At 40.6% G+C, this 20,873-nt stretch overlaps 1 long non-coding RNA gene across 1 annotated transcript; it reads right to left on the bottom strand.

The window, feature by feature from the left end:
• Nucleotides 1–5,112: 5,112 nt before the first annotated feature.
• LOC114570003 (uncharacterized) lies at nucleotides 5,113–6,969 on the bottom strand. The gene is made up of 3 exons (XR_003694444.1): nucleotides 6,923–6,969; nucleotides 5,296–5,331; nucleotides 5,113–5,191 (listed from the first exon to the last, which is right to left on the bottom strand). It is a non-coding gene; the product is annotated as an uncharacterized LOC114570003 (long non-coding RNA).
• Nucleotides 6,970–20,873: the final 13,904 nt, after the last annotated feature.

Genomic DNA, 20,873 nt, shown 5'->3' with positions numbered 1-20,873 from the left:
GCACTTCTGTCAGTACACTGCTAATGTGCACTGACCACTTACTGCCGTAGTGTCCACTTTGGATGGTTAGTGTTGTCCAAAACGGAACACTTATGTTAAACACTTACTGGAAACTTACTGGCCCGCCCCGCCGCCTCTGAAAATCTGACGAAAATCTATTAAACTGACCTTTGTCGATCTGAAATGAAGACAGATTCAGCAACTGCATGGCCTATTTCTTGCTTAAAATGTTTTCAGAAACATGTTTCGGTTAACTATTTTCGTAAATACAAGATCGTATTCTGAACGAGCCGCCATTATGCTCTGTTGTGAAATCCGGGAGAAGCCAGACTCATGTGACGCGTTCGTCCAATCAGCTTTTGACCGTTTTTAGGGGGTCATCTGGGTACTTTCAGTGCACTGACTTTTTGCGTTAGCTACACTATATACTTAAAACAGTTTGAAATGTGCAAGTAGGCGGTTTGAGACACAGCCAGGGTTGGACTTCAAGAGCTCCATAATCTGCAGGGACAGGCGGTGGCTGCCGGCCGGGTTTGATGCCTTCCTGGTCGGCCTCTCCTCCTTCACAGATCCGCTATATGAGCACGCGCAGTGTGCTTTAGAAAGAAGAAAGTTTGGAAGCTTTTCAAGGATACTGGAAATGAACCATGGTCGTAAATGCAGTGTTCCAGGCTGTACAATGGAACACTGGCCCAGAGAAAAGTGTTTAGAACGAGTATATCGGACAATGGAGCGGGAGTTTGGATCTAACGCAGCGGCGCAGAGGACATGTCTGGAGGGATTCACTCTCTGCTAAATTTTCCCAAAACTGACTAGCTACAGGGTGAGTTGTGATTCTTTGGTGGAGGTTTTTTTAAGTCCCAAGGGTAACGTTACAACAACACTAGTTGTAATGAAAGTCTCAAAACTTTGCATTTTGTCTATGCCCGGGCATGTCTGGGCATGTCACAGAGAGTGTGTGTGTGTGTGTGTGTGTGTCTCTGTTTGTAGGTCCGTGTCTGCGTAGCTCTGTGTGTGTGTATGTGTGTGTGTGTGTGTGTGTGTGTGTGTGTGCTGTGTGTGTGTGTGTGTGTGTGTGTGTGTGTGTAACTCTGTGTGTGTGTGTGTGTGTGTGTGTGTGTGTGTGTGTGTGTGTGTGTGTGTGTGTGTGGTTCGTTCAACCAATCAGCGTGCACCTCATCTAAATATTCATGAGCATACCATATTTGGAAGAAAAGCTGTCATTCCAAATAGTGCCAAAACACAGGGATGCATAAGGACCCATAAAATATCAATCGGGACATTTTCCGCCCAATGACTGTTAAAGGCCATTTTAGGAGACCTTAAGGAACGGTGTGAAATACCCTATTTAATCATTCTATCACCCCTTTAAAATAAAATAAGATAGACTTTATTAATCCCGCACTGGAGAAATTCCCAGAAAGTTTTAAAAGTTGGCAGAATTGCTTAATTAATATATTTTTTTGTTTCTTGCAGTTAGATGAGAAAGTTAGATGAGAAAACTGAATTTGAAGCCTTTTTAAAAAAAAATTTTAGACTTAAAATCTGTTGAGTTTGAGTTAAGTGGGCCACGGCCGGGGAATGAGCTAGCATGCAGCAGGCCCTGCTCACTGGAATGGCAGGGACACACTAAATATAATTCCCCCCCTTATCACCTATAAAAAGGGCCTATGTTGGTCTGCAGTCCACCACTTTGATCTAGGCTAAGATACCTAAAACAACTACTGGATGGATTACAATGAAATTTACTAGAGAATTGTACGGTTTTCCCTTGACCTCTAGCACGACCATGAGGTTGGCATTTCTGGTCTTTAATAAAACATCTTGACAACTTTTGGATGATATTGTATGGACATTCAGGGTACTTTGAGTTAGCAGAACCATCTAGCTGGCATTGCTCTATGGATGGCAATAGGCCCTTATCTCACAACAACAATTTTGACATTTTCATTGAAGGGCAAGTAGGTGTAATTAATAACATTAAATATGGCCCTACCATTTAAGTGGGCCACGGCCGGGGAATGAGCTAGCATGCAGCAGGCGCTGCTCAGTGGAATGGCAGGGACACACTAAATAGAAACATTCAGTGTTCTTTGAGCTAGCAGAACCATCTAGCTGACTTTGAGAAAACCATTACTAAATCTTTCTCACCTGAACAGACAACACCTGCATCCTCTCCATGTCCACAGTTGTGTGTCCCAAATCCTCTGTGCTGACACAGAGTTACAGACCTCTCACTTCCTGAACAGGCCACATCATCAAGCCAGATTTCTCCGGTTCCTTCACCGAAGTGGGCTGACTGAGGGGCACTCAGTGCCGTACCACAGCCCAACTCTCTGCACACTACCTCCGTATCGTTTAAGTCCCAATCGTCATGACAGACTGTTCCCCAGGTGTTGTTGTAATATATTTCAACTCGCCCAGAGCACGGAGTAGACCCAGCCAATCTGACACCTAGGCAGAGAACAAAGAAGACAAACCATTGCTGGGGGGGTGGGGGGTGGTCTTCTTCATTTAGTCATGACAGAAACCGTCTTTTTTTAAACACATTAGGCAAAAGTTATGCTGGTCTTTGGGAGGAGTGCTGAAACAGAACACAACAAAATAATGATGAGGCATAATGGGAACTCTGACTGATGGAACAGCCAATAAATAGTACAGATTTAAAAGCCTTCATGGTGTTTAATAAAAAGTTTAAAGATTTGAGAATTTACAGGTCTTATTTTTTATTTTTTTGGATTAACCATGTTTGTACCAGTCAAGCTGAATTACTGTAAAGAGGCAGTATTTATGTTCTATGGGCCTTTCCCGATTTGCGCAACTTGTTCAGGTTCACATGCTTGTTTTTCAAATCTAATTTCTCTTCCACTGATATTTGATAAAGACAACCAGAGTTAAAGCTGTGAAAGCTGTCTCATATGAAAGGTTCAACACAAGCTCAACACTTTCAATACAACTTGATTTTATGCTTGTCTACCTGCATATGGTGTGCAGTTTTGTCCTATTTAAGTCAAGAGTGGGACCTCAAATGGCAAATTACTTGTATGATGTACGATAAAATGTTTCAAAATGAAAATAATTTACAACAGAATTTGGGTGGAAGATCCACATATGCATGTGTTGTATTTAAGCATTTGCGTCTCTTTCTTATTTAGAGAATCTTTCTCTTGATGTTTTAATTTACTCATATATAGACTTTGATACTTTTTAGATAGCATTTTGAATTTGGAGCGCTTTTCTCCTAATGTTTGTGTTTTCGCTTTTGTATGTGATGTATTTTTCATCACAGCATTGCTCTATGGATGGCAATAGGCCCTTATCTCACAGCACACAAACAATTTTGACATTTTCATTGAAGGGCAAGTAGGTGTAATTAATAACATTAAATATGGCCCTACCATTTAAGTGGGCCACGGCCGGGGAATGAGCTAGCATGCAGCTCATTGGAATGGTAGGGACACACTAAATAGAAACATTCAGTGTTCTTTGAGCTAGCAGAACCATCTAGCTGACTTCGAGAAAACCATTACTAAATCTTCCTCACCTGAACAAACCACACCAGCATCCTCTCCATGGTTACAGTCATGTGTCCCAAATCCTCTGTGCTGACACAAAGTTACAGACCTCTCACTTCCTGAACAGGCCACATCATCAAGCCAGATTTCTCCGGTTCCTTCACCAAAGTGGGCTGACTGAGTGGCACTCAGTGCCGTACCACAGCCCAACTCTCTGCAAACCACCTCAGTATCGTTTAAGTCCCAACCATCATCACAGACTGTTCCCCAGGTGTTGTTGTAATAGATTTCAACTTGCCCAGAGCACAGAGTAGACCCAGCCAATCTGACACCTAGGCAGAGAACACAGAAGACAAACCATTGCTGGGGGGGTGGAGGGTGGTCTTCATTTAGTCATGACAGAAACCGTCTTTGTTAAACACATTTGGCAAAAGTTATGACTAATTTACATGCTTTACATTCCTTACAAGACTGTGAGTATGATATTGATCAACCACTACACTGCTTCCCTTACATTACAGTTTAAGTAACAGTTTATGGTGTGTTAGCAACATTTCACACTTGTTCTGCTTTCTAATTCTAAAAGCATGCTGTCTTACCAGCTCTTTTCCATTGCTGCATCGGAGTGACAGAACTGTCTATAGAAAAGGATACATTTATTTAAAACTCTTTATCCAAAATCTTTCTCACCTGAACAGACAACACCTGCATCCTCTCCATGTCCACAGTTGTGTGTCCCAAATCCACTGTGCTTACACTGAGTTACAGACCTCTCACTTCCTGAACAGGCCACATTATCAAGCCAGATTTGTCCGGTTCCTTCACCAAAGTAGGCTGATGATAGAGGGGCACTCAGTGCCGTATCACAGCCCAACTCTCTGCAAACCACCTTAGCATCATCTGAGTCCCAATCATCATCACAGACTGTTCCCCAGGTGTTGTTGTAATAGATTTCAACTCGACCAGAGCACAGAGTAGACCCAGCCAATCTGACACCTAGGCAGAGAACACAGAAGACAAACCATTGCTGGGGGGGTGGAGGGTGGTGGTCTTTATTTAGTCATGACAGAAACCGTCTTTGTTAAACACATTTGGCAAAAGTTATGACTAATTTACATGCTTTACATTCCTTACAAGACTGTGAGTATGATATTGATCAACCACTACACTGCTTCCCTTACATTACAGTTTAAGTAACAGTTTCTGTTGTTTTAGCAACATTTCACACTTGTTCTGCTTTCTAATTCTAAAAGCATGCTGTGGTTACCAGCTCTTTTCCATCTCTGCATTGGAGTGACAGAGGTGTCTATAGAAAAGGATACATTTATTCAAAACATTTTATCCAAAAATCTTCTCACCTGAACAGACAACACCTGCATCCTCTCCATGTTCACAGTTGTGTTTCCCAAATCCTTCGTGCTTACACTGAGTTAGAGACCTCTCACTTCCTGAACAGGCCACATCATCAAGCCAAATTTCTCCGGTTCCTTCACCAAAGTAGGCTGATGAATGAGGGGCACTCATTGCCGTATCACAGCCCAACTCTCTGCAAACCACCTTAGCATCATCTGAGTCCCAATCATCATCACAGACTGTTCCCCAGGTGTTGTTGTAATATATTTCAACTCTTCCAGAGCACAGAGTAGACCCAGACCCAGTTAATCTGATCTGACCATCTGTCAGACACATAAGAAATAACATACAATATTTAAGTAGTTTGCAAAGAATGTAAACTGAAAACTAAAAGGATTGTAAGCATTACACCATAGACTTGACTGACCTGCAGCAGGTGAAGTTGAACTCAAGAGAAAATAGACTATAGAGAGAAAGAGAAAAAACTGATCTCTGAGGCTCATAAATTCAACAAGCTTTAAGACATAAATAAAGCTTGTGGAAAGTTGGGTTTCTGCCACTTTGGATTTAATCCAATAAACAAAGTATCCAAACATACACAGACCAAAGTTGTGTGAAAGTGCACTTCATTGCCCTTATTGACCGGTTGTGTGTCTCAGTAAACTGAATGTGAAAGTATTGTGAAAGTATAGTGAGAGTAACATTTTCAATTATTCAATTATATTGAATTCAATTTCATAACATTACATTCCACTTCCTAACAAATTAAATTTGAAATTATGCTTATTAGTGATGTGCGATACCAAGTAATACCCAGGCTGGTATTGCCGATACCAATACCAATACTTTTTACGTATTTTATTTGTAGTGTGATGTGACAACTAGTTTAAAGTAAAGTAAAAAAGTAGGCTGTGGGCTTACCAAAACCAAATTATAGCTGCATAATGACAAGACAATAAACTACTCTCATATATATTTAATTATAAAGAAAATCTCAGAACAAACTGCTTTCTGTTAGCTTGTAAGAATGCTGGGATTCCGAGGAACTCTTGAACATTAAAAAACTAAAGCCTTAACAGACGTGAATAACTTTACCACAGTCAGTGATAACGCGACTATCACGCTATCTCCCTGTACCTGGATAACTTCTGCCGCTGCTGCCAAATGACTCACTGATTGAAGTCTGTCTCGCCCTAGCACCTTGCATCTTCTCGCCCTGGACCTCCTCCTCAGACTGACACTATATTATATCATCATATTCACTCTTATGACTCAGATGTTTAGCGAGGTTTGTAGTGTTACCACTGTATTTCACTGTCTTTCCACACACTCCTGTGCAGACTGCAGTCTTCTTCGTAGCGGGAAATTAAAGAAGGGTTGCTGCTGCAGCGGCCGGCTCCGTCACAGAGCCGCAGTGCACACACAACTGACCGGCGGAAGGAGAAGTAGTTCCTTCCCCTAACCAGATATAATTAGACTTTTCTGGTGACAACAAGTTACTTATGATAACATAAAAACTCACTCCAAATTACAGAATTTTTTATTGAGAATCGATACTAGAGCAGGAGACGTTGGGATCGTAAATATCGATTCCGCACATCACTAATGCTTATGAGGTTCAGTTTATCAAAGCAACCATGCACGTTAAGCCATTCAAATTCAAACTTAAATTATTTAAATTCAGTTTCTAGCAACACATTTTTCTGCCCATTCAACTGTTTAAAAGGGAGGGACTCACAAGGACTAACATGCACGCACAACCGAACAAGCTATCAAATCATGATTATGATATGAAAGGATATATTTATCAAAGAATAGAGAAGCTCGGATAACAACACACACAGAACGCCTTTATATCTTCACATAGCAAATAACTGTTTACTGCTATATTAATGTTCTGAATGTCATTTACAGCATCTTTAAGTAAAGACAAGAATCTTTATACTGAAAAACTGAAGTTGAAAGTTAGTTTCAAGAGACTTCATGTCTATACTATACCATACAGCTGCTAAATTTGCTGCTTTCCAAATACAATTTTGTAATATTGGTCTTACCCATGGCCAAATGGCAAATGTTTCTCTGTTTGCTCCCCATGGCTGACACCAAGGCTGCTCTGTATCATTTATCAATGACAGAAAACTGAACTTAATACTGCGGTGCAAAGATGACTTAACACTACTAGTCCTTCCTGGAACACTTCCTCTTTTTTTGCATTTTTTTCAGCCAAAACTACAGATTACGGAACCTCTGTAGTTCTGAACCATAGAGTGCAAAGTACAAAAGCTGCAGCTCCAAAGCAACTCATCAATGGATAATTCTTAAAATTGTTGTTGAACAAAGAAAGTTCAATAGAGGTGTGTACCACGAAGTGAGATTAGTGGGTTAGCGAGGTATGTTGAGCCTTAAGCCAGAGTCTTCAATGTCACGAAGATGGCTCTCTAATCACTCCTTTTTCTTTATTGACTCCCACATCTCATCCTGACCTCTCAGCTACCTGCCGTAGCTCCTGGCTCCCTATTCCCACTCCTCCCCTTTTCCTCCTTCCATCTGCAAGCTCTTGGCTCCCAGTGTCACAGTTTGATGAAAGCTGGTATGGACTCAAGTGCAAGAGACGAGGCAGGCAGGTTTGATGGAACAAAAGGCAAGCTTTAATAAAATACAGTTTAATCCAAAGAAATCCAAAAGTGCTAGTAATACAACATACTGGAAGATAACACTAGGATCCAAGAACAAAAGCAGTAAATCCAAATGACAGGGAAAATCCAGGAACACCAGGAAAGTGAACACTAGAAACAAAACATCTAAACACATCGGCCCTCATTTATGAAACGTGCGTACGACCTAAAACCGGCGTAGGACGGGCGTCCGCCGATTCCTACGCAAAGCTTGGCATTTATTAATGTGAACGTGAGCGTAGGCTGTGATAAAATCTCACGTCTGGTCTGAACTCTTGTACGCAAGTTTCCGAGTCAGCGTGGTCTTGCGGTGCAGCATATAATCAGTTTAACAGGAGAAGGAGAAGTCATCAGTTGATCACTTATCAGCAATGGCAGATCTGGCTCTTTTAGAAGACATCTATGAGCCGGTACAACAGTGCACACGTACGCGCACGTGCCACGGTGGAGCGCTCCATTGGATTGTTTAAGGGCAGATGGCTTGCATCAGCGGGTGGGGGGGACCCTATACACGGCAGAAAAAGTCTGCAACATTGTTTTAGCCTGTGGGGTTCTGCACAACATCTCGCAGGAAAACTGGGTGCCATAAATGTAGCGATGGAGCCAGATGACCCGATGCACAGCGAGCAGTGTCCAGAACAGCCCCAACAGGGGGCTATATGAAGGAGACAGGATATTATTCCTCACTTTGGCAATGATATTCAATACAGGAAACATGACGATGCACAACATTTTTATTTATTATTCAGGTTTTCATTTCTCTGTCGTGAACGATTTATTCAGATAGATGCGCGTCCACAGCTTTCCTCAAAAGACAGTGAGGTCGATCAGAGAATTACTGATGCCAAAATGGAGAAGACGTGTTGTGCATACTTCACACAGACTGAGCAGCAGATTCTCATGGAGACATATGAGGAAGTGAAAGAAATCATCAATAAAAAAGGAAACACGGCCGCTGTCATAAAACAGCAAGAAAAAGCGTGGCAAAAGTAGGCCTACCCTAAACATATATATTTACTGCACTTAAACAGTTGGGATATATTAACACCATTCATTGAGTTACTATATATTTGCAGAGATTGTGGTTTTAATGTAATTTCTGTTACTCATGTTCACAGAGCACATCTACTGCACAAGATGAGGAGGAAACCATTTCAGTGGACTCAAGAGGACAGGAGGTACAGTATCATGTCAATCTTGTGGAAATACTTATGGATAATAGTGATGTGGTGCTCATAGCAAATATATTTTTAATAGGACCCAGACGCTGTGCAGGCCGACACTCAGCCGCCAACATAGTAAGTATTACCCTGAATAACAAATTCACACCATGCACAATTCCTGCTGTATTTAAGAAAGTATTGGTCTCTGACCAGTCTCACAGCAGCCAAGTCATAACTGATATGTGTTTTACAGAGTTCCCAAATGGTCAGGTCCCTATACACAACACACCTCCAGAAGCAAATTGATTTGGCAGAGATAAAAATTAAATTAAAGAAATGCAAAATGCAGGAGATGGATCTTGATATTCAAATCAAAAGAAAAACCTTGCAGACACTCATTTTTTGTTCTTCTCCCGAGCTCGCAGCAGACAACTGAGACATCTCCCAAAAAATAAAATGGTCAAAAAACATTCTGGTGTCTTTTCCTTGATATATAGGCCTACTCTATACAATTAACAAACCAAAAAAGAAATGTGTGTTTCCAAAGCCAAATAAAACAGACATAATTCAGGAATCAAAAGTAATTGGCAACGTATTGGTCTCTGTCCAGCCTGCCATTGACATTGTCTGGGAATATTGCTGCATTCTCCCAGTCCATATCCAAGGCTACTCTGGGAGCCCTTTCCTTTCTCAGACAGGCAATAGGCTCATTCGAGATGAACTGCGCCTCGCCTGTAAAGCGGACGAGAGCAGGCGGCAGCAGCGGGGGGCGGTGACAAAAATCTGTTCTCAAGTCGGACAGTTTCCAGCCGATTCCAGCAGCCTTCAGGCTGAACAGGAAGTGACAGAAACACTGTGGTCCAATTCCGATTTAATAAAATGTTATCAGACCCATATATCAGCTCCTACACAGTCTCCAGTTGTTTTTATAATGAAAGAGTAGTTGTCAAAATGCTCTACATGCGATCTGTTGATGATTTTCATTAACAACACACTATAGATGATCCATAATCTGAACAGATTTAGTCTCTCTGACTTCTAAACGTCACTATCAGCCACACAACATGTGTTCTGTACAGAATAAGCCTTTAAATCAGACAAATAGCTTTATAAAAGTTTATATAAAACGTCATCATGTTGAGTCGATTCTGAACCAATCAGCTGTTAAATCGGCTGAGAGGCCGGCGTTTCCCAGCATGCCGTGGGTCTGCCTGGGTCTTGCAGTCGGTGGAGAGCAACTGCGGCGCCTGGCTCTAAAAAATTTCGGCCGCCTTGATCTTGTGAGATTATCGTTGCCCACTTGTGCATGACGTCAGAGCAAGTCGGGATCAAGTCGGACACAAATCTAACCGGCCTGCATTGGGCGGTGATCGCCGGTGATTGATTCTGCGCAGATCTGGCTCATCTTAAATGAGCCTATTGTTGTGCAGGACAGTGCAGGCAGCAGTGATGTCACATGCCCTCTCTGGAGTGACTCTTAGGTGGTGAAGGCACTGAAAACGGGTCTTCAAAAAGCCAAATGCCATCTCGATACGGGCCCTTGACCTTGCATGGGCAAGATTATAAGAGTGCTGTGCGGCTGTCTGGGGGTCTGCAAATGGAGTTAGAAGAAACGGCTGATATGCATAGCCTTTGTCTCCAAGCAAAACACCAGCACATTCCCCTGAGAATGCAAAATGTAATAGTTAGAACAAGAAGTATAGTTAAACTAGGCCTGCACGATATTGGAAAAAACTTACATTGCGATATATTGTTTTTCCTGTGATATATATTGCGATATGAAAAAAGGACACATTTTTACAAGAGGACATAAATAGCCCTATTTAGAAATACCAAATCATTCTCAACTTTTGGGGTGATTTTGTAGGGGAGTGCAAATTTTCTTATGTGAACCAGTCTTTGTTGAACTTTAATGCTTTACGAAAACCAAAGCACGTAAGCGCTGTGACTACTCTTCTGAAGTGATTTTGGAGAGGGAAATTAGAAAGAAATACACTGGTTGGCTGACATGACACCATTGTATTCATATAATATCAATCCAGGCTAAAGTGAATGATATTAATAATGCATGCACGTTGCTTCGCCTAAATTTCAGGTTGTGGTCGACTAACGGGGCCTGCTTTGGTTGTTGATAAATTGATTAAAATTGATCATGATTGTTGGTTTGCTGTGCATGCAGAGCCTGCATGTCACACTCTTGCAACAAACTGTGTATCCAAGAGCACTTCAGTCAGTGTAAATTACGTTATATCAGACACAGACTGCTTTTGTAGATTAGCGTTACGTTTCCAGCGTCGCGGCTCCAGACTGTAACGTTAGTTGGGACAGACGCCATGTTTGGTCAACTGCAAACATAGTCAATTTAGCATCCAATTCACATCAGCCACAGCCTGTCCCAAAAAAAATGAGACGGTGTCTGTTCCTCGACTCAGATCAATTAGATCAAAGGTAACCAAGAAAGGGGCAATACTTAACAACCTAATTGGAATTAAAACTACCACTGCAATGACAGAACAGATAGGAAAATTAGATGTGGACTACTAAATATCAGATCTCTGTCTTCTAAAGCAGTACTAGTAAACAAATTGATATCCGATAATCAAATTGATCTATTCTGTCTTACTGAAACCTGGCTGGGCCATGAAGAATATGTTAGTTTAAATGAAGCCACTCCTCCCAGTCATATTAATACTCAAATTCCTCAGGCCGAGGAGGGGGAGTTGCAGCCATATTTGGTTCAAGCCTGTTAATTAATCCTAAACATAAACTAAATTGTAACTCTTTTGAAAGTCTTGTTCTTAATCTTCAACATCCAACATGGAAATCAGTACAGCCAATTATATTTGTTGTTATATTCTGAATTTTTATTGGAATTCTCAGAGACTTTATCATCTGTAGTCCTAAAATCAGACAAAGTACTTATTGTAGGTGATTTTAATATCCATTTGGACGTTGACAATGATAGCGTTAGTACTGCTTTCAACTCACTAATAGATTCAATTGGTTTCAGTCAGAGTGTTCATGAGTTTTAACCACACCCTCGATCTTGTGCTGGCATATGGCATCAAAATTGAAGATGTATTAGTATTCCCGCAAAATCCTTTATTATCAGATCATTTTTTAATAACTTTCGAATTATTAATACCCGATTATACGAAATTAGATAAAAGCTTCTACACTAGATGCCTATCTGACAGGGCTATAGCTACATTTAAGGAAGATATTCCAACAGCACTAAACTCAATAACGTGCTTTAATACAACAGAGGACCTTTATGTAAACTATAGTCCTTGTCAAATTGACAATTGTGTAGATGGTGTTATGGCCTGCCTACGGATTACTTTAGACTCTGTTGCTCCCCTCAAAAAGAAGATGATGAAGCAAAGGAAACTAGCACCGTGGTATACAGTGGGTATGGAAAGTATTCAGACCCCTTTTAAATGTTTCACTCTTTTTCATTACAGCCATTTTATTTCTCATTAATATACACTCAGCACCCCATCTTGACAGAAAAAAACAGAAATGTAGAAAGTTTTGCAAATTTATTAAAAAAGAAAAACTGAAATATCACATGGTCATAAGTATTCAGACGCTAGGCCGGTTGACCTCCGGGGCCCGCCGGCTGCTGTTTCAGGATCCGGCGCTGTGCTTGACTGGGGGTGACCGGACGGCGCGCTGCTGGCTGGTGAGGTGGCGTGGCCCTTTCGCGCTGGGTGTGCGGACCGGGAAGGAGGACATGAAGCCGTCGGAGCGGTGTTTTCCTGCTGCGGGTGGCGTCTCGACCTACCCCTCCGTTACCCACTTGATGGCTTCACGCCGGGATGTTTTGCTGGGGATCGTTCCCAGAGGCCTGTATCGGGATCAGCTGGGGGCGGACCGACATCATCGCCTACGGCGTCCGGCTGGCTTTCCAGGTCTCGTCTGACAGTCCACCGCCTGAGTTCCAGCGCGACTGATCTCCTCGCTGGGGCTGGTGGTGTTGGCGTTACTGGAGATGGCGGTGATCGTGATGTCATGCTGTGAGTTGTGCAGTCCCGAGGGCCTGGTGCCGGTTTAGGACTGGGGGGCTACACTTCTGTGTTTGACTTTTTCTGTCGCGTCCTGTGATGGACCGAGACGCTCTCTCTGCCGTCACGGCAGCGATGCACTACCTAGTTTGGCTCACAAGGGCTGAGTGTGAATGTTGCTTGTATATGTTTGTTTGACTATCTATATGTCCGGTTATTTATACTGGTTTTATATCGTCTGTCATTCATCAAATTCCCTATATTAATCCCGTAGATTTGTGCAAACATTTTTAACATCTATTGCTGCGGTGATTTGCTATAGGCCTAGCTAAATGCATCTATCATTGTTTATTGTTTAAAAGCTATAGATTGTCACAAACATGACTTGTGGTGTATTATATTTTACAGCCAACAAGATACCTTGTGGCTGTGGTTAATTGTAATACCATTTGTATAAATTATATGTTGTATCTATCTAGATTGTTGGATATTTATGTTTGCTGTATGAAGCCATTACGGCCTACTCACCTGAGCCACCCCTGAGTTTTATATGTTGGTATGTTCCAATTTGAGGGGCGGCGTCAGGCTATATAGAGTGGCCATGGTATTTGCTCGAGGAAGAGAGCTGAAGTGCGCACTGAGGAAGTAAGACATAAGTCTGTGGTATATCCTCAGTGCTGAGACTTGAATTTAAGTCCATTTTTATACAATTGTTATATTATGACTTGTAAGTCAATTTTAATTTATTTTCTTGAAAGTGCTTTTTAATTACTTTCCTTAATTTTGTAAATTTTTTCTATTATCATTTTTTGCCTATGGGCCTTAATAGGGTCATTGATAATAAAAGCCCATCATTTTTCACATCACCTTTGCCTCACCCTGAGTGTTAATACCTGCTCAAGGCTACTCACCGCATCTATCTAACAACCTTATTGCCCCACTCTGTGCTCCCAGAATGCAGAGTTACTTGTGGTTCCTAGAGTCTCTAAAAGTAGAATGGGAGCCAAAGCCTTTAGCTACCAGGCTCCTCTCCTATGGAACCAGCTCCCAGTCTGGGTCCGGGGCGCAGACACCGTCACCACATTTAATAGTAAACTTAAAACTGTCCTCTTCGATAAAGCTTATAGTTGGAGTTGAGGAGTTGCAGCATCCGCAACTACTACAACTTATATTTCTAGTCACTGATCCATTATCTTTATCGTGACTATTATTGCCACTGTTCATCACACCCCCAACCGGGACCGTCAGACACCGCCTACCAAGAGCCTAGGTCTGTCCGAGGTTTCTTCCTGAGAGGAAGTTTTTCCTCACCACTGTTGCACTGAATGCTTGCTCTTGGGTGAATTACTGGAATTGTTGGGTCTTCGTAAATTATAGAGTATGGTCTAGACCTACTCTATCTGTAAAGTGTCTTGAGATAAGTCTTGGTATGAATTGATACTATAAATAAAATTGAATTGAATGATGAGAGTGAGAGCTCAGATTACACCAGGATATTTCGCACGTTGGTGGATTTTGTTGCCTCTCTTGATGGAGCTTTGAAAGAGCACCTTGACAGAGTCACTGTATTTAAGGGAACATAAAACTATACAATGAGCTACTGGATTGTATGTTGTCTGTTAAAAGAGAAAAAATAATCAATGGAGTCCAGACAAGTGAAGTGAAGACAGAGCTCAGTCTCATCTACAGCAAGGAAGAGTTCTAAGCCTGCTGTGGTGCTGTGGAGCTATTCCAGCTGTTTATGGAGAATAATCTTGAAGAAGTCTTTTCCAAAACTGTTACTCTCCTGAAAGTTGTCATAACCACACCCATGACCACGGCTGAAGCTGAGAGGTGCTTCTCAACCAAACTTTTCTCAGAAACACCATGACCCAGGAGAGGCTGAATGAACTGGCCATGCTGTCCATGGAAAAGAGACTTGTTACTGAGATGACTGACTTTAATCAGAGAGTTATTTAGAACCTGGTGTCACAGAATTCCGTGAAATGAACACTGCTCAAAATCTGTGGCAGTTTCACGGATTCGCCGAAAATTCCGTGACGGGCCCACGGATGCAATGCCTATGTAAGTCAATGACAGGCATCATCCGTGGTCTACGCACAAATTCCCCGATCATAGCACGTTTCTTTCTGTACAGAGAAGCTGTATACTTTGCTATTATTGGTATTTTTAGCCCAATAACCGCTGTTTTAATCAACATTTATTCACCAGATATTATCATGGTTTAATTGTATTTCTTTTAATGTGATTATTTATTATTTATTTCGGTCTATTTCGGCCAGGGAAGCTGGATTGCTTTGTTGTTTATTGATATTTTTTAAACTATAATGCTACATCTAGCAACATATTTAGATATTATCTTAGTATGCATTTCTTTATTTTAATAATATTATTTTGGTCTTATTACCGGTGAAATATTACAGTATGCTAGAAGACAGAACACGATGGGCTCCGAGCTGGGTGTGTGCAAATCCGATTTCCCACAATGCAATGCGGGCATTTATTTCAGAAAATCAGACAGTGATCAGTGGGTCTCTAACAACAGTATCGCTTCAATGTACATATATTTAATCAGTGGTTTTGTCACCAGCAACAACACGTTGCTCAGTTTTGTTCTAGAAAGTTATACACCGTAATAATGTTTTAAAAAATCTGCGGAATACAAATTGTTTTGTAACAATAAGCATTTGTTGGCACGCCAGGCACTATGCATTGCCTAAACTAAATTATTTCATTATATTTATTATATATGCTAGCTATATTCTAACAAATTTAACTTTCTTCATTCATTGGCTGTGATAAATTACATATGTAAATGTTACCTAAGGCTAGGCTAAAGATGAGGATATGCCCACAGATACACATGTGAAAATAAAATGAAAGCAATCCTACATACAGTAAACGTTACTCCAAATCGTTTATTCCTTCCGCTGACAAATAGAGCTGTCTGGCCTCTGTTTGTCAGTTTTTGAACATTTTGGATGTTGTTTCATGTGACCAATTTGCATCATTTTATCTTAAAGGATAAGACAGAAGGAACAGAGTAGAAATTGAAGAAAAGAATATTTCTGTCACTTACAATTCTGTCACTATATATATATATATATATATATATATATATATATATATATATATATATATATATATCATCATCAGCTCATACTCACTATACAGGATGTGATTTGGGTCGTGGGTGATTTTGACACCCTGTTTCCTCACCGCCTCCTCGAAGAGCTCCTGAAGAATAGTCGGTGCCATTTGGCCAGTTATTTTTTTCCAGCCCTTTTTATCAAGTTTTGGAGCTGTGATTTTAATTTAATGGACAGGTTACCGAACAAAGCCATAACGCAATAATGAACAATAGATTAAATGGCTGCCTTGTAGAACAGTAGCGTAAATACGTATAGGTATTACCTGCTCAACAAGTACACCTTCAATTTGGAGTCTGCATTGATCTCCTATAGACCTGCGGTCAAAAATTATTTATTTGGTTTTGTTTACATTAAGCAACAGGTTATGCCTGTTGCATCACTTCACTACCTCCTCTATCTCCTGTTTATAGATAGCAATGTCTGAATCTTGTGTAAGTAAACTAAGTATGGCCGTATCATCTGAAAATGTAATAATATGGTTATTTCTATAGATGTTTCTGCAATCATTTGTGTATAAAATAAAAAGGGAGAGCTTACACAGCCTTGAGGGGCACAGTTATGTGTACAGTTGTGATTAAGGCATTGTCAGTACCCCTGCCATTATTATAGGCAAATTGCTAAGGGTCCAAGAGATGCTGTACCTCGCTCTTTAAATTACCAACCATTATACGTTCTTTATTGATGTCAGCGCTACTGGTCTATAATCATTATTATGCTGTGGGCAGGGTTTTGTAGTTGAAATAGAGGGCTCCAAGCCGGAGTCAGCTAATCCAAAAATGTTTTCATAATAAAAGGTGAAATACCATCAGGCCCACTGGCCTTATTTCTACTCAGCTTTTTACAAACTGTGGTGACAGCATTAGGGATCATTATTATTCTGTCCTGTATTGGGTCTAGGGTTGTGCCGATGGACGATCTCATGGAGGGGATAACTGTTTTGTTTTTTTAATTAAACTAATATATAAGGCCATTTTATCTACCCATTACACGTTACACTCTTTACTGTTGAACTCTTCTTATTGTGTTTTCTCCAGAGTTCCACTGTTTTCTACTGCCTTTTAGTTACTGCCTTTTCAATTGCTGTCTGTGGTATCAGTCTCAGTTCTAGCAATTCTACGATGTTTTTGTGACGGTCCTATAACATATGATGCTATGCTGCTCTGAACCCTTTTCATTTTTCCTAGGTAGCTATAGTTTTTTGCACTCAAATGTTACATACAGTTGTGTTCAAACTTAAAAAAGTGAATAATGCTCAAAATCCTTTGAATAGCTTTTTAATTCCATAATAGCAATGCATTGGGAACACTGCACATTCAATTCCAAATCAAAACATGACCAAAATGTATCAAGTTTGTGTTATACCTTTACAGAAAGTGAAGAAAAAGGAATAATAGGCTGTTCAAAAAATTTTCTTTACAAACTCAAACATTTACTGTATGAACTGAAAAATGTCTCAAGGGTTTGCTTTACTTTGAATCACTGCACTAATATTTAGTTGCATAACCATTATTTCTGAGAACTGCTTCACATCTGTGTTGCATGGAGTCGACCAAACTTCTAGCACCTGTGAACAGGTATTCCAGCCCAGGACGATTGAACTACATTCCACAATTCCTCTGCATTACTGGGTTTTGCCTCAGAAACAGCATTTTTGATGTCACCTATGGGATTGAGGTCTGGGGATTGGGCTGGCCACTCCATAACATCAATCTTGTTCATCTGGAACCAAGACTTTGCTTGCTTACTGGTGTGGTCATTGTCTTGTTGAAAGACCCATTTCAAAGGCGTTTCCTCTTCAGCATAAGGCAACATGACCTCTTCAAGTGTTTTGATGTATTGAAACTGATCCATGATCTCTGGTATGCGATAAATAGGCCAAACACCTCAGTATGAGAAACATCCCCATAACATGATTTTTGCACCACCATGCTTTACTGTCTTCACAGTACTGTGGCTTGAATTCAGTGCATGGGGGTTGTCGGACAAACCCTAGACCCAAAAAGAACAATTTTGCTCTCATCAGTCCACAGAATTCTCCTTTGGCCAGTCAATGTGTCCTTTGGCAAATTTCAACCTATTCAGTACATGTCTTTTTTTCAGCAATGGGACTTTGCGGGTGCTTCTAGCTGATAGCTTTGCTTCACATAGCCTTCTTCTGATCGTAACAGTACTCACAGATAACTTTAAGTCTTATTTGATTTTCCTGGAGCTGATCATTGGTTGAGCCTTTGCCATTTTGGCTATTCTTCGATCCATTTGAATGGTAGTTGACCATTTTTTCCCACGTCGTTCAGGCTTTGGATGCCATTTCAAGGCATTTGAAATCATTTTCTAAGATCAACTTTTTAATCAAAGTCCGCTGTTCCTCAGAGCAATGACTGGAATGACCTATTTTGCTGAGTATTTCAGTGTGAAATGCACTATAACTAGCATGCACAACATTTGCTTCCTTCCTTCCTTAAATATGGGCAATAATTGACGCCTGTGTCTTCACAGAATCAATCACTTCACTAAGTGAACACAACACTGCTATTATTTTGAACATGCCCCTTTCAATTACAGATTCAATTACACAGAATGAGCACCATGCATGATGTGACTGTTGAGTCTGTTGGTGTTCTTTGACTCTACAACATTTACTAGTAAATTATTTGCCATGTAGAAATATCACTTCTACCAAAAAATTTGATTTATGAGGTTAGCGATGTTGGACTGCTATTATTTTGAACACAACTGTACATATTTGTGCCTGGTGACATTCTGAAAAGCCTTGCATGGATCAAGGCAAATGGAACCAGGATCATTGTGTAAATTAGCTGCAATGTCATCCATTGTCTCACAAATGTGAGCGCAGTCAGTGGGTGGTCCATTTTGGATTTTATCGTTCTATGGCACTATAGACTGTTCACGTTACAGCGCTTTACTTAGTTTAAAATTCTTATATTTTAGGTACATAATATATGATCTGTTGGTAAAGTAGCATTGATCACTTTGAGGGGGAGAAATATTTTGTCTGATAAAAATAATTCAGCAGAGACAGGGATATATAGACCAGAAAGAGGGAAATCCCCCACTCCTTACTTATTCATGATCTTCAATATTCAGTGGAAAATAATCTCAAAACGAAATAGCACAACGTGATGTCAACATTAAAATAAATAGACTACATTGTAGGCCTATGCCTCATACTAAGAAAACAGTATGCTTTGATGACGGACTTCAGTCGTCTTTTTCTTTGGAAGGGTCATCTGCGGCATGCCCCTCTTTTGCCCACATCTCTGTACATTTCCAGGTAGGGAAGGAGGTAACCCCTCGTCCATATACTGAAATGTACAGGAGGCTGTCCAGCATCTGTTTCTGAATATTGTTCATGGCGCTTAGCCCCCTTTCACACTCGGCTGTTGACACTGGCAGTGTGGAGACAGTGGTGAGCACTGTGAGCAGAGTGTCTACTGGGACTCCATGACACTCTGAAAATGCCTTGCCTCTGTAATGTGTTTCAGACCATTATGAACCACAAGTTCCTTACTATTCTCACAAAGGAGTGTGGCCGCTCCTCTATATTGGCCCATCATAGCAGCGCCCCCATCAGTTGTAAAGCCAACAAGCTGGGAGCGCAACATGTCTTCAGAGATGCCCCGCATATGAAGGCTTTGGAGCAGGAAGTCACAGATGGCCGTCCTAGTACACTACTGCAGTTCAACAACTTGAAGGAAGAAGTTGCAGTCTTCACCTTCATAGGGAATCCTGATATAGATGACCGGGCATGTTCTGTTTAAGATGGTTTGTTTTCTCATCAATGAGAATATAGACCTTATCGGATGACTTTTGGACATTTTTTGTCCAATAAATATGAGTATATTATGACAAGCCTTGTCAGAATGAGTTTTCAGTTCCAGCAGCTCTGGCTGGATTTTGAATAAGAGATCGTTTTGGCAGATCGTACAGGCTGTTCGCATGCAATTCTAAGTTACAGTTAAACTCTTCTCATTGTGTTTTCTCCAGAGTTCTACTGTTCTACTGCCTTTCAATTTACTGCCTTTTCAATTGCTATTATGTGGACTCTAATTGGACTTAATTTTGGCCTAGATGTCCAGCTGAAATGATTAGCCGATGAAACAATTAGTTGATTGACAGAATGTTTGGACTGTTGCCAGTTTCTAAAATGTGAGGTTTTTTCTGCATGAAGTATTTTTACTTTTAAAACTTTAGGTACATTTTCCTGATGATACTTACATACCTTTACCTAAATAACATTTTCAATGCAGGACTTTCTCTTTTAACAGAGTATTTTCACAGTGTGGTAGTACTTTTCATTAAGTAAAGGATCTGAATACTTCTTCCACCACTTCCCAGTTCACAGTTTACTTCTCCTCTCTGATCTGCAGACCTGTTGCAGTATCCAGTGCCAGCCACTAGATGCCATCACAGCCTAGGTTTTCAATGCAAGAGCAAGTTCACTCTGCCATACTTCTCCAATAACAGGATGATTTTTAATATCCAGATAATAGAGTTATCCAGTGTCCGAAATTAACTTTTTGACTGACTGGCCACGTTGGCGGGTAGATAAAAAAATCCACAGGCCAAAATATGAAATTGTGTTTTTTTTTTTTTAACTTACAGGCCTACAAAACAACACTTTATGGTTGGGGTTGCAAGTCCTGCAGGTAGGGATGTTAATGATTAACCGTTCAACCGTTGACCGCCAATAGGATTTTTGACCAATTAGCCTAATATTATCAATTAAACCAATATTAATAAGAAATATAAAGTTTAAAAAACATTTTTTGCATAATAAAAATGTAAATAGGCTATACAATCCACAATCCACTTGCTAGTCCTAACTTTGAACCAGGAAGTTGCTCCTCTTTTTTCTGCTTGTGGAGAGCTACGTGACACTTCAATCTATATTGATGAGGACCTCAGACAGTAGAGGAACAGAAGAAAGTAGCTGCAGCTTCACCACAATGAAGACGGAAAAACAGAAATATTTTGGTTCACGTTTACT

Source organism: Perca flavescens, chromosome 15, assembly GCF_004354835.1.
Source record: "Perca flavescens isolate YP-PL-M2 chromosome 15, PFLA_1.0, whole genome shotgun sequence".
NCBI classification, from domain to species: domain Eukaryota; kingdom Metazoa; phylum Chordata; class Actinopteri; order Perciformes; family Percidae; genus Perca; species Perca flavescens.
The sequence above is the reverse complement of the archived record's forward strand: the minus strand, read 5'-3'. Positions and strand labels throughout refer to the sequence as shown.